The sequence below is a fragment of the Ursus maritimus genome, unplaced genomic scaffold (assembly GCF_017311325.1).
Source record: "Ursus maritimus isolate PB19 unplaced genomic scaffold, ASM1731132v1 scaffold_8, whole genome shotgun sequence".
NCBI classification, from domain to species: domain Eukaryota; kingdom Metazoa; phylum Chordata; class Mammalia; order Carnivora; family Ursidae; genus Ursus; species Ursus maritimus.
The window spans coordinates 66,513,583-66,527,257 of NW_024426996.1; the positions used below are offsets into that span (position 1 = coordinate 66,513,583).

The 13,675-nt window shown below is 38.4% G+C and overlaps 1 protein-coding gene and 1 long non-coding RNA gene across 5 annotated transcripts in view; one reads left to right on the forward strand and one right to left on the reverse strand.

Moving 5' to 3' along the window:
- Positions 1-13,675, forward strand: part of KCNIP4 (potassium voltage-gated channel interacting protein 4) — a 524,684-nt gene that overhangs the window by 505,866 nt on the left and 5,143 nt on the right. The gene's annotated exons all lie outside the window — the stretch shown is intronic.
- On the reverse strand, positions 8,120-10,110 carry LOC121101479. The gene is made up of 2 exons (XR_005833471.1): positions 9,349-10,110; positions 8,120-8,387 (listed from the first exon to the last, which is right to left on the reverse strand). It is a non-coding gene; the product is annotated as an uncharacterized LOC121101479 (long non-coding RNA).

Below are 13,675 nucleotides of genomic sequence, written 5' to 3' on the forward strand. Positions count from 1 at the left end.
TCTGAATCAATTAGCTACCTGAAAAGTCTCTAGAAAACAGAAATGATTAGGCAATGAACATATTTTGAGTAACAGTAGCATCCTGGGAGGTATAGCAGAGACCATTCTGATTCTACAATAAAGAGAAAAGGAAGTTTTCTACTTAAGTTGCTTAAACCCAAAAGGGCAGAGTGAATACGATGAGGGAGTGAGGAAGCGAGGTGGCACCTGCATCTAGCTATGACCGTGCCTAATCCCCTCCTTGCCATTCAGTGGCTGTGAGACCCCGGGCTGAGAATTTAAACTCTCTAGGCCTTAGTGTTCATCTCTGTAAAATATCAGCAAGCTAAGCTACTTTACGGGGGAATGTAAGACTGAAAAAGTACTAATGTCAGTAAAGGGCTTGGCTCCTTTTGGAGCCTGCCTGGCACCAAATACATGCTCCATATTTATGAGGTGTTACCATAGCAGGACATTTTTCTAATAAAGCCAATTAATAATGACATTGGTCATCTTGTTAAATAATCTATCATTGACCATATTCATTCAAAGTCTAGATGATTGTTCTGTCCATGATGCTATGAAAGATAATTCTGCATCTCACCATATAATAAATACTTACTGTGTGTCAGTCACTAATATTAAGTGTTTAAAAATAGTATTAGCTATACACAGGAATAATAATTGACTCTTGTTTAGGACTCATTTGAACTCATGAGTCAGGCAATTGCTCTGAGTGCATTATATATACTAGCTTAGTTCATCTTCACAGGTACCCTTATTACCTCCTTTTTAGCAAACGAAGAAAGGGCATCACAGAAAGGGTTAGCAACCTGCCCAAGGTCACACAGCTAGAAAGTAGGAGAGCCAGGATTCAAACTCAGGCAGTCTGGCACCAGAATGCATCTCTTAGCAACTGTTATCCTGCCTGAGAGGTGTATATAATCCCCAGCCCCTCATCTGAAATCCTCAGAGCCAGCTGAGTTTTGTTATTCACAGCCTTGTGGATTTAGAGAAGTAATGCCCTGAGTACACTATTCCACATTATTTAATGTCTCTGGTCGGGTCTGCAGCATGCTATAATGAAATGTGTAATATTTGTGTGGTGAAATATGATACATGATAAGCATGGCAGGGACTGCTAATGATGACCAATGCCCATGTGCTCCACTCGGAGATCACATGAATAGGCCATAATCCCAGCCTCCCCTGCAGTTAGGTGGAGCCATGACTGAGATTTTACCAATGAGATGTGAGTAGAAGTGACCACATCTCCTTTCTCTCTTCTCCTCTGTGGGGACTATGAGCTCACATATTTCAGTTGGCCCAGCAACAAAGGAGAAAGGGCCTGGATCTCTGAATGACTGCATGGAACAGAGCACTCTCTCCATTTCACTGTGTGTGAGTGAGAAGTAAGCTTATATGGTGCCAAGCCACTAGGATCTGGAAGTATTGGTATAGCTGTTAGTGTCCTCTGATTAATACGATATAGACAGATTAGATGATAGATAGATGATAGATCATAGACTGGTAGGTGATGGATGGATGGATAGATAGGTAATTAGAAATAGATTAGAGACAGTTTTATGTCAGTTCACTTCAAGTTTTGGCACCAGTGAGTTTGGCACTAAAATTTACGAATCAGGGTTGAACCGCAACTCTGCCTAAGTCTCTAAAACCTGTGGTTTTAACCAGATGTCATCAAACTTCTCCATATAGAGCCAAATAGTAAATATTTTGGCTTTGCAGGCCATACAGTCTTTATTGTATCTACTCAATTCTGCTGTGGTAGCCACACCCAAATCCGAAGTAAATGGGCATCGCTGTGTTCCAATAAGACCTTGTCTACAAAACAATATGAACCATATTTGAGCCCCCGGGCTATAGTTTTCTAAATCCCATTCTTAACCATTTCAATAGACTGCCTCCTCCTCTGGAGGGCCTGAGCCACAATGTTTGCTAGATGACATCTCAGATGGCACTCTATGATCTGATTACTGATAGTATCACCTTTTTATCAACTTTCACAATTCAGATTCAATCCATCCCATCCACAGAAATCACTGATTACTGATGACACAATTGTTGGCTACACGATCAATTCTGAACCTTTACCACTATTTCAACAATTACCATCTACCAACCATTATCACCATCAGGGCAATGCATACCTCTGAGCAGGTCCCGAATGGCAAGCTTACTTGAATTATTGAGGCTGACTTAAAATAATGTTTTCTTTGGAACAGTTCTGGAATAGCTATACCTGCTTCCTGTAGGTGACTGATAATTTGACATCAGAGCTACAGTTCAAAGCTTCAAGAAAACACCATTCACTGACAATCCAATTCATACTGAATAAAATATGAGTGGTACTGCCTGGAGACATTATAAACCTAAAAAGTAATCTCTTTGTCATTCACAGTGATGAGAAAAAAAAAAGTTTTTCTCCCAAATATCATTTATGGTTATGGGAAAACTTTCTTTCTAGGATGAATCGTTTTGTCAAATTAAATAGCTATTTTCAGGGCACCTGGGTGGCTCAGTTGGTTGAGTACCCGACTCTTGATTTCGGCTCAAGTCATGACCTCAGGGTCCTGAGATCGAGCCCCACATCAGACTCCATGCTCAGCAGAGTCTGCTTGTCCCTCTCCCTCCCCTACCCCACCGCTTGCACACACTCTCTCTCAAAGTAAATAAAATGTTAAAAAAATAATAAACAGGTATTTTCTTTTGAGATGTCAGACATCAGTGGGAATTATTTAGGCAATGTTACCAAGAGTTATAAAATTCTGATTTTATCACATTTAATAATCATTAGGGTTTATCCTTCTCTTATCTCTCAACACATACACACACACTTACACAACCTGTACACATAATTCTGTTCTCCTTGTCCAGTGCCCATTCCAGGGAGTTACTGAAAGGGAAGTGAAAGGTAGGTTCAGAAGTCTTCTCATTTCATTTATACATTTAACAAATACTTATTGAGCATGACTATGTACCAAACACTCTTCAAGGTGCTGGCTGGGGACACAACAGTGAACAAAAGACACAAATCTTTGTCTTCATGGAGCTTATATTCTCCCATTTTCATAGAATCCAACTGTTCTCACAGTTGTGTCTATTGCCCGGGCCCCATCCATACTTTTTGTTGATTCCCAGGGAATCTGACCAAGCCATGTGTTTCATGGTTTTTGCTTGTCATCCATCATTCTGGCCTGCTCCTTCCCTGTGATCTTGCCTAGTCTTGCCATGGGGGTGCCCAGCTCCTCCTGCATTTGCTTACCTCTTCCTATAGGCTCCAAGGGCATGTCCTTTAAACCCCTCATTGCACATGCTACAATGTGGGTAACAGCAGATTATTAAAAAACAGACAAGAAAAGCATACAATAAATACCTTTATCTGACAGATCGCAGGTCAGATTCCTTTTTTTAAAATTCATTTTTTAAATAAAGGTTTTTTTTTTTTTAACTTTAGACCAGATTTACATTTACAGAAAAATTGCAAAGATAGTACAGACAGTTCTCATATACCTCTCATCCAGTTTCCCTCTTATTAGTATCACATTAAAATGGAATACTTCCTACAAGTAGTGAATTAATATTGATGCATTATTCACTAAAGTCCATGCTTTCTTCAGATTACCTTAGCTCTTACCTAGTGTCCTTTTTTTTGTCCCACCATCCTATGTAGGATACCGTATTAAATTTGGCCACTATGTCTCCTTAGGCTCCTCTTGGATGTGACAGTTCCTCAGATATTTCTTGTTTGTGATGACCTTGACAGTTTTGAGGCGTATGGGTCAGATGTTTTGTATAATGTCAGATTTGCTTGATGTTTTTTTCTCATAATTAGACTGGAGTGTATGTTCTGGGGAGAAAGCTCAAAGAATTAGAGTGCCATATTATGTCACATAAAAGCAAGAGTACATTTTATCAACATGAGCTATGACTGTTGATTTCTCTTTTTTCCTTCTTTCCAAACCATACTCTTTGGAAGAAAGTTATTATGCATAGCCCATACTTAAGGATGGGGGAGTTTATGCTCCAACTCCTTGAGAGAATACAATTTACATAATTTACTTGGAATTCTTCTGCCTGGGATATTTGTGTCTTCTCCATTTATGAATTTATTCAATAAGTCATTTATATCAGTGTGGACTAATGGATATTTATTTTGTCTTTTGGGTTATAATCCAATATAACCCTATTTATTTTGTTGCTCAGATTGTTACAGCTTGGCAACCGGGAGCAATTTTAGTTGACCCCTGTGTTCCTTCAACATTCCCCTATCATTGTGGTTGTTTCTTCTCTTTTGTTTTGTTTCTTTCATCACACCCTTATTTTCTGGCACTGTAAGATGCTTCAGGCTCATCTTTTGTCTTCCCCGCCCCAGTTCTGAATCAATCTCCCAACTTTAACATCCAGCCTTTATGGAAGCTCCAGAAATCTCTTCTCATCTAAAAGAACACACGCTTGGAGTGGGGGAAGAGGGTAACAGGCTGATGGGTATTAAGGAGGGCACGTGTTGCGATGAGCACTGGGTGTTATATGTAACTAATGAATCACTGAACACTGCATCAAAAACTAATGATGTCCTACACGGTGGCTGACTGAACATAATAAAAAAAAATAAAAGAACACATGCTAGTCAGTCAGACACAGGGTTCAAATCTAGATTTTACTTCTAGCTCTGATGCCTGGGACGGGTTCTTCATTCTCTCTGTGCTTGAACTTCAACATAAAATGTTAATAATCATGATAGATACCTCACAAAATTGTTGTATGATTAAATGATGGATTTAAGGAGTTTTGAAAGTTACACGGCACATAGAAAATGCTCCGTTAATGTGAGTGACCCTGGTGGACATCTGGACAGTCTCAGAGAATTGATCTCTCTCAGTCTCAGTGTTCCTGGACATGGAAATCTTGGGCTTCTTAGCTGAACTTCTTACAGCTTTCATAGTCACACATATATTTGCATACTGACACACTTTTAAAGAAGCTAAGGCTATTTTCTAATTCATTTATGAAGTAATTTTATAGCAAGAATTAGGAACTCTTGGCATTCCTAATGTTCTACAAATGTTATTAGGAAGTAGATGAACTGCAATCACTATGAGTCACTATTTCACATCACCCCACAGTTCTGTCCTACAGTAGCAAGAAAAGAGATACAGCCGGTGTTTATATCATACTGTTCTGTATAACCACAGTCCATTGCTTCGGTTCTAGTCAAAATGAGGCCTAGGCTTTGAGTCAGAGGTTTGGGTTTGATTTTTAGCTCCCTGCTCACTGGCTGTATGCCTTGACTTGGTCACTTGTTTTCTCTGAGCATCTATCACATAAAGGCAGCAATACCTACTCCCTATGGTTGCATGAGGCTGACATGAAGTAATGCACAGAAATTGCCTAAAACAGGGCCCCACACACATCCATAAACTGTAGCCATTATTACTATTAAATTTCAGTGTTCCCAGGACCCAAGAGTTCTACTCCTTTCCTAAGGAAATAAGTCAGAATGATGGGAAATAGAGAACAATGTTTACACAGCATCATTTTTAATAAAGAAAAATTTAAATTAATTTACATAGCCACCCGTAGGAAGTATGGTTAAGTAAATCACAATATATTCGTATGAGAAAGCAATGTTTCAAACTTCAGATTACAATCATTAGTAGATGGTAAAATTAATTTAGAGATTAATGACAAGAATGTTTAAAAAATAGAAAAGAAATGGAAATAATTACTTTCTGGTGTATACGTGTGTGTGTGTGTGTGTGTGTGTGTGTGTGTGTGTGTGTGTTTCTAGGTTGCCATTTAAAATGTAATTATTGTGGTTTGGGGTCCAAAATGTTTAAGACCCACTGTGATAGTATCATTAAACCACATGAAATTATTATTCTTGACAAATATGATAAAAATATCAGCGATTTGGGGTGCCTGGGTGACTCAGTTGGATATCTGACTCTTTTTTTTTTTTTTTAAAGATTTTATTTATTTATTCGACAGAGATAGAGACAGCCAGCGAGAGAGGGAACAGAAGCAGGGGAAGTGGGAGAGGAAGAAGCAGGCTCATAGCGGAGGAGCCTGATGTGGGGCTTGATCCCATAACGCCGGGATCACGCCCTGAGCCAAAGGCAGACGCTTAACCGCTGTGCCACCCAGGCGCCCCGGATATCTGACTCTTGATATCCGCTCAGAGTCATGAGTTCAAGCTCCATGTTGGGTTCCATGCTGGGTGTGGAGCCTGCTTAAAAAAAAATCAGCAGCTTCATAGGGTTCAACCTAATATGTGCATTTAAATGATGTGACAATGAATTTTCAGTGATGTGGGAAAATGCTTGTAATTTTAAGTGAAATACATCTTATTATATATACATATATGACCTTTACTATAAATATAGTATGCATAAAAAATGGAGATGCTCATTTTACATAAGTGCTAGGATTGTGTGTGATTGCAATTTTCTTCAGTATAGTTTTCTGTAATTTTTTATGTAAATCAAGCATATTTATGTATACATTTCTTATGTATTTATATTTATTTTTGTTTAAAAATTTATTGTTTAATGGCCTCTAGTGAAATTGAACCAAAGAACTTCCCTCTAACTTAATGTGTCTGTCATCACCTTTTAAGACACTAAATTATCTAAATAGACAATATTGTTTATCAAACAAGATCAGTACATTATCCCTTCTGCATGATAAAATCAGACTGCAAATCTTAGAAAGTTTACTTATTATTTACTTATTATTAGACATATTGATATCTGATGCAAACTTCAGGTTCTACCTGAAATTGTGTCTTTCAAATACTTTAAAATGTGGCTCAACTACTGTGGAAGTTTAACTCCAATCAAGGGAGGTCATATCAGAGAAAATAAACCACCTTTAAAAATTTCATGAAAATACATAAGCAAGCATAAATAAGAAATATACAAACACATGTATGATTTTTCATACCAAATCTGTCACTGACTAGCTAGTTAACATTTCTAACCTTTGGTAAGTCACTTAATGTTGTTTTCCCAACTATAAACAGCACTGTTTGTTGCAAATACCCCCAAACGCATGACTATAAACCATGGTGCTCTTTGAGTGGCAGGTAGGGAGGCAGGATGTTGGTTTGCAACCTCAGTAGTTCCTCAGGTGAAATTCCAAACTGGCCCCCTGCACACAGAGAATGAGGAGTGACTGAAGAAAGAGGCAGGCCACTCCCGAGTGGTAGGTGGCAGGTGTAGTCAGAAAGGAACTTACCTATGAGGCTTATCTTGGGTGAATGCAAGACAAGTAAATTTCTGTACTACCCACCAGACTCTTAAAAATTTTTATGGAGGCCTTAATGTGATTCAGTCACATATGCAGTCCAGATGGTCTCAACAAGACCTTATGTTCTCAAGGCTACATCCTTGAAGTGGCTTCTTGTCCAGAAATGGTGGGCAGACCATACATTTCAAGGACAGGGGAGGAGTAAGAGCCTCGGATTGCCTGGGCCAGCTCGTGGGTCAACCGGTGGTCATGTCCTCTTGATGACCTCCTCTGACAGAGGAAGACTAATGTCCCTGTCATAGCAATCAGAACTAAGGCAGTAAGCAAAAATCTGATAAATACCTAAAAGCTCACAACTGAACAAGGATGGGATATTATAAAGTCAAATCTTTATGCCTTCTTCCTTCTTTTGCTTTGATCATAAGAGAAGGGAAACCAGAATTCAGTACCAATTATTTTTGTGCATTAGGGAACAGATGCAACCTTTTTTCATAGATAAAAGGTAATTATGCAAAGTACTCTGAGAGGTTTTGTTTTGTTTTGTTTTGTTTTGTTTTAAAGCCTTGTGACTCCTGCCTGAGAGATTTCCATTACCATTCAGAAAAGCGTGGAGCAAAAACCACATAAGACACACTGAGTTTCTCATTTTCCTTTTCCACAAGGAATTATTCATTCTTCTTTTGAAATAACTGTTTATTGATATCATCTTGCAAGATGGTGTATTACAAGGCAGAGGGGTGCTCAAGGTCCATAGCCATCTTTTAATGTAAGTAGTTTTGGGATACATAGTACTTAAGAGGAAGATGTGAATCAGGTGTCAGCTTGTAAATCAGGATATTTTTGTTTACAAATAACAGAAAATCACATACTAACAATATGATGACTTTATTGGCTCACAGAAACAAGGAGGCCAGAGTTAAGGATGACCACAACTAGGGGTGGGTTCTCCCATGGTCACAAAAAGATACCAGCAGCTCCTTGGCTCCAAGGGTGATTGTTCATGTAGAGCAGATGTGGACTGGGTTCAGTTGTATGCCAATCACAGATCCAGCTGCCTTAACCAAAGGGATAATATGTGCCTCTTGACTTGGCTCAGGTCACAGCTCCATCACTAGAGCCAGAGGTGGAGAGCACTTCTGCAGAATTGGATGAAACACTAAATGAGAATTAGTGGGGACTTAGTAGGAAGGCAAAAAACAGAAGTCCACACGTGACTTTAAAAGTGCTTTCACGGTTGCTCTGGTCTGCTCTGTTTGGTGATAGGGCCAATGTCACTGATGATTTCTGTAGGCCAGTGGTTTTCAAAGTGTGATTCCTGGACCAACATTATCAGTATCCCCTTGGAATATGTTAGAAATACATATTCTTGCACCCCAACCTAGACCTAATGAATCAGGAAACCTGAAGGTGGGGCCCAGCAATGTGTTTTAGCAGGCCCTCCAGGTCACTGTGTGGCAAGCTAAATTTTGAAAACCAATGCTCTAAGCATGTCTTCAAAGACCTTGTATCCAGGCCCCCTTTTCAACTAAGAGCACATAACTATTACTTCATGATTTGAAGCAACAGATAAAGTTTGTATTGATAATCACCAACCTCATCTGGCCTTTTAAAACTGTCCAGCAATCTTTGACAAGCCTACCTTCCCATACTCATCAGTGACTATTTTATGCCTTCTAAAAATCCAAAGCTTATAATTGCCAGTTGTACATTACACATTAACTCTTGATTATAGTGTGTTATATATTTCAGGTTTATATATATTACAACTTTCCAGGAAATAGTATGAAGTATTTTGAGGGATGTACACCTTCCTGCAATTTGCACAAGTCACCAGATTGTCTAGTATGTAGCTGCCTCCTTCTTTCCTTAAATCTTAGATTCTTGCCCTTTCTGCTACACCCTTCACTCCCAAGCGGATGACATCCATTGAAGGTGTCAGGTGGGGACTCACTATCTTTCCGCTCTTATCAGCTGCTGCCATCCACACCATGTTCTCCTTCTTTCGTGTTAACTGAGGAAATGCACCTCCTCCCTCCACAGCTCGGACCCTCTACCTGCACTTGGGTCCTTCCCACCTTCTCAGAATGACCAGCCCACCTTTTGCACTTCCTCCTTCTCTCTCACACACACATCTTTAGTAATCTTCTCTTCATAGATTGTTCCCTCCAGTAATCAAAGTGTTCATCTTCAAAAATTTCTCCTGTGATCCCATATTCCTTTTCAGATATAGTTGTCTATCATCGTGGCCAGCCAAGAGTCATGAGTTTGCTACAGAGTCTCCATCATTGTTTGCTGCTTCTACTCCCCAGAAAGTTCTCCCATCAGTCATTCGTGACCTCCATGTTGCTGACCCAATGAACACTTTTCATTCCCCAGCAGCATCTTCTATCACGATGAACCATCCTTTTCTACAAAAATGAACTCACTTGACCTCTCATACTTTTTTGGCAACTTATTTTCAAGATCCCTTGCCAGCCTCTCTTCTCTCTGCCTACCAAATGCTGTAATTCTTTGTGGACTTCTCTTGAGTTTTCTTTTTCTCTCACTTTACATTTTACCCTGAATAAAGATGGGAGGTAGGGTATGGTTATCTGTTTGTCACAGCACCATTTGTTAAAAACACTATTCTTTCCCCATCGCATGGTCTTGGCACCCTTGTTGAAAATCAATGGTCACAGATGTTTATTTACAGATTTCCAATGTGATTGCACTGGTCTATATGTCTATTCTTATGCCAGTACTGCACTGTAGATTTGTAGTGAGTTTTGAGATTGGAGTTTGAGCTAACTTTTTTCTTTTCCATATTGTTTTGGCTATTTGTGGTCCTTTGCAATTCCATATGAATTTGAAGATCAGCTTTTCCATTTCTGCAAGAAAGTCAATTGTTATTCTTGATAAATTTTTTTAAAAAGATTTTATTTATTTATTTGACAGAGAGACAGCTAGAGAGGAAACCAAAGCAGGGGAGTTGGGAGAGGGAGAAGCAGACTCTGTGCTGAACAGGGAGCCTGACTCGGGGCTTGATCCCAAGACCCTGGGATCATGACCCAAGCCGAAGGCAGACGCTTAACAACTGAGCCACCCAGGCGCCCCTTGATAAATTTTTTTAATAAAATGAAAATTGTACACCTTCTTAGCATGATTAAAGTCAGTATCATGCTTAAAGTAGAAACACTAGAAAGTCTTATTAAATTCAGTAACAAAATAAGGATGGCTATTACTGCTGCTATTATGTAATATTGTCTTGGATATATTATTCACTACAGTTAGAAAAAAGAAAGTAATTAAAAATATAAAAATTAGAAAGAAGAGGTAAAATTAACTCCATTTGCAGCTAATATGACTGCATCCACGAAAAACCCAGGAGAATCAATTGAAAAACTATCATATACAATAGAAACACTGTTAGTTGGCAGCATACACAATTATTATACAGAAATATAGCTTTGTATATACAAACAAAAGTAATTTAGAACATGTAATAGAAGAAAATACCTCATTTATAACAGCAACAGAAATAAATATGACTAAGAAACATGAAAGAACAATTTGGAAAAGAAAAAAAAAAGGTCTAAAACATACCAGAGTTTGGCATGCTGAATAATGGCCCGCCAAAAGTGTCTACATCCTAATTTCTGGAACTTACCTTACATGGTAGAAGGAGCTTTGCAGCTGTGATTAAGGATCTTGAGATGGGGAGAACATCCTGGATTACCTAAGTGGGTCTAATGTAATCACAGGGGTCCTTGTAAGAGGGAACAGGAAGATCAGGGTAAGAGAAAGATATGACAGCAGGAGCAGAGACTAGAGTGATGTGCTCCGAAGATGGAGGAAGGGGCCACAAGCCAAACAATGCAAGTGGCCTCTAAAAGCTAAAAAGGCAAGGGAGCAAACTCTCCCTCTACATCCGCTGTGCTCCCCCATTTTGATTCCAGCCCAGTGAAACCCGTCTTAGGCTTCTGACCTGCAGAACTCGAAGATAATAAACATGTATTATTTGGAGTCACTAAAGCTGTGGTAATTTGTTACAGCAGCAGCAGAACACTGATAGGTTCAGTGTCAAAAATGACTTGGACAAGGGCAAGGTCTCTCATAGTCTTGATTAGGAAGACTCACCAACATGCAGTTGTCAATAAGTTGCCAACGTTGATCTGTAAATTTACCTCAAACTCTATGAAGACCCCAACAGGTTATTCAAAAGTTCATGTGGAATATTAAAGCAAGAAAAAATAGAGAAAATACCTGAAAAAGAAGACTGACCAGAAGGAAACAGCCCTAACAGCTGTTAAAATTACTAAAATGCTTTCATAATTGAACTGATGTAGTATAGGTGGATAAACAGATTTACTAATGAGATAAAATAGAAATTTCAGAAATACAGACAAATACATAAAGATTTAAGGCTATGATAAATCTTGCATCTCAAATCGATGGGTAACAAATAATAGTGTGAAACCAGATAGTGGATAAATTCCAAATGGAATAAGTATTTGAATGTAAAAATGTAAACTTCAGAAGTAGTAGGAAAAAGCACAGGAGTATCTTTTTATAACTTTAAATGGGGAAGACCTTTTCAATACGACATAAACCAAAAGACATAAATTAAAAGACTGACAAATTTTAGAATATAAAAATAAAAAAAATACCTTTGCAAAAATCAATATGAGAAAAATCAGAAGAAATGACAAACCAGGAAACACTTGAAGACATATCACAGACAAGGGATAATTTCACTAATACGTGAAGAGTTTCTATAAATCGAGACATTTGGGAAAAAAATGTTCAAATTTATTTAGGATACAAGTGTAAGTAATCTGAGAAAGAAATAGTTTTCCATGAAATTGAAAAATATCAAAGTGTGATACTATATAGTATTGATAAGCTATAACATTCTTATACATAAAAAATATTCTCCTATATAGATTTTGAAAGGGGAATTTGGGGTGCAATCTGTAAGTAACTCTAAAATTTACAAATGTTCAAATGTTTTAACCCAGAAATACCGTGTTTATTCTACAGCTATTTTCTCTCAAGTATGAATTATGTACATATAAGGTCACTCTTTGTAACACTGTTTTTAATAAGATTGGAAATCTTTCAATACTCATCAATGGGAGAGTGGTTAAATAATCTATGGTACATTCATACATATTACGCAACTGTGAAAAAGATTGGAATTATTTCTAAGATTGTGAAGTGGGGAGGGAAAAAAAAGTACAAAACAGCTTGTCAGACTACTTGTGTAAAGGGATGTGGAATATATGTGCCTTATACTTCTATACATACAGAAACTCCTTGGAAGTAATCCAAGAAGCTACTAATGCCAGCTGCCCACGGAGAAAGAAAAGGTGTAGCTGGGGTCCAGGAACGGAAGACTTTTCACCAAACATCTTACATATTTTTAAATTTTGAACTATGTGGATATTACCTACTTTTCAAACTGAGAAAAAAAAAAAAACCCAAAAGCATTAAACTTAAGAAACTGGGACAGGAAAACACCTATAAAATGATGGAATATAGAAATGCAGAAAGAAAAGGCAAATTCACCCAAAAAGCCACTTCCGCGTGCCCCTTGGGCTCTTCTGTCCCCATCTAACAATGGATTATCAGATTTGTGTGAGCTCGGAATCACCACACTGTGATGGTAAGCTCTGCTCCACATGACAACAAATATACAGGAATTTGATCACATTCAGTCAAACCAGCCTAACCATGATACTGGCTAACTAGGCTTCGTTTACTTGGCAAACACATAACCAATGCCCTTGCTAGACATTGTTATAGCTTAACCCTATTAATCCTCACAAAATCTTTAAGAAGTAGAAATTATAATCCCCATTCTACAGATATGCAAACTGAGGCAAATGGAGGTTAGAAGCTCAGAGGACAGAAAGCTATCAAGTGGCATAACTGGAATTTGAGGTCAGGCAGTCTGGCTTCCAGCTCCATGCTCTTAACCACTGCCCCCATGTGTGTTATAACTTGATTTCTAAGTAATGGTTACAGTTGGCCCATACCTTAAAGACAGACCATATTTCTTGTTAGCAGATCTTTTTCATGGGAAGTATGCTATGTATGTCCTTGTATTTTGTAAGATACGGTGTTATCAGATCCTCTTCAGTCAAAGAGATTGTGCACAGTTGTGGTAGAGAGCCAACGCCACTTAGAGCATCTTCTTGCTGTTTGGGTGTGTGACCTTGTAACATTTCCAGTTCCACAGCTGACTTAAGTCACCGTTCCCAAGTCAAAGGTGAGAATGTTAAAGCTAAGGAGTGGTTTAGGCCCACAAAGAACTCCAAGAAACAGATCAAGAACACATTAATTATCTGGCTAAATAACGGTTCAAAATCCAGAGGGTTGTAACCCTTGTTTCCACCATTTGAGAGAGACTTTTATCACAGTTCGAGCTTTTTTTTTTTTTTTA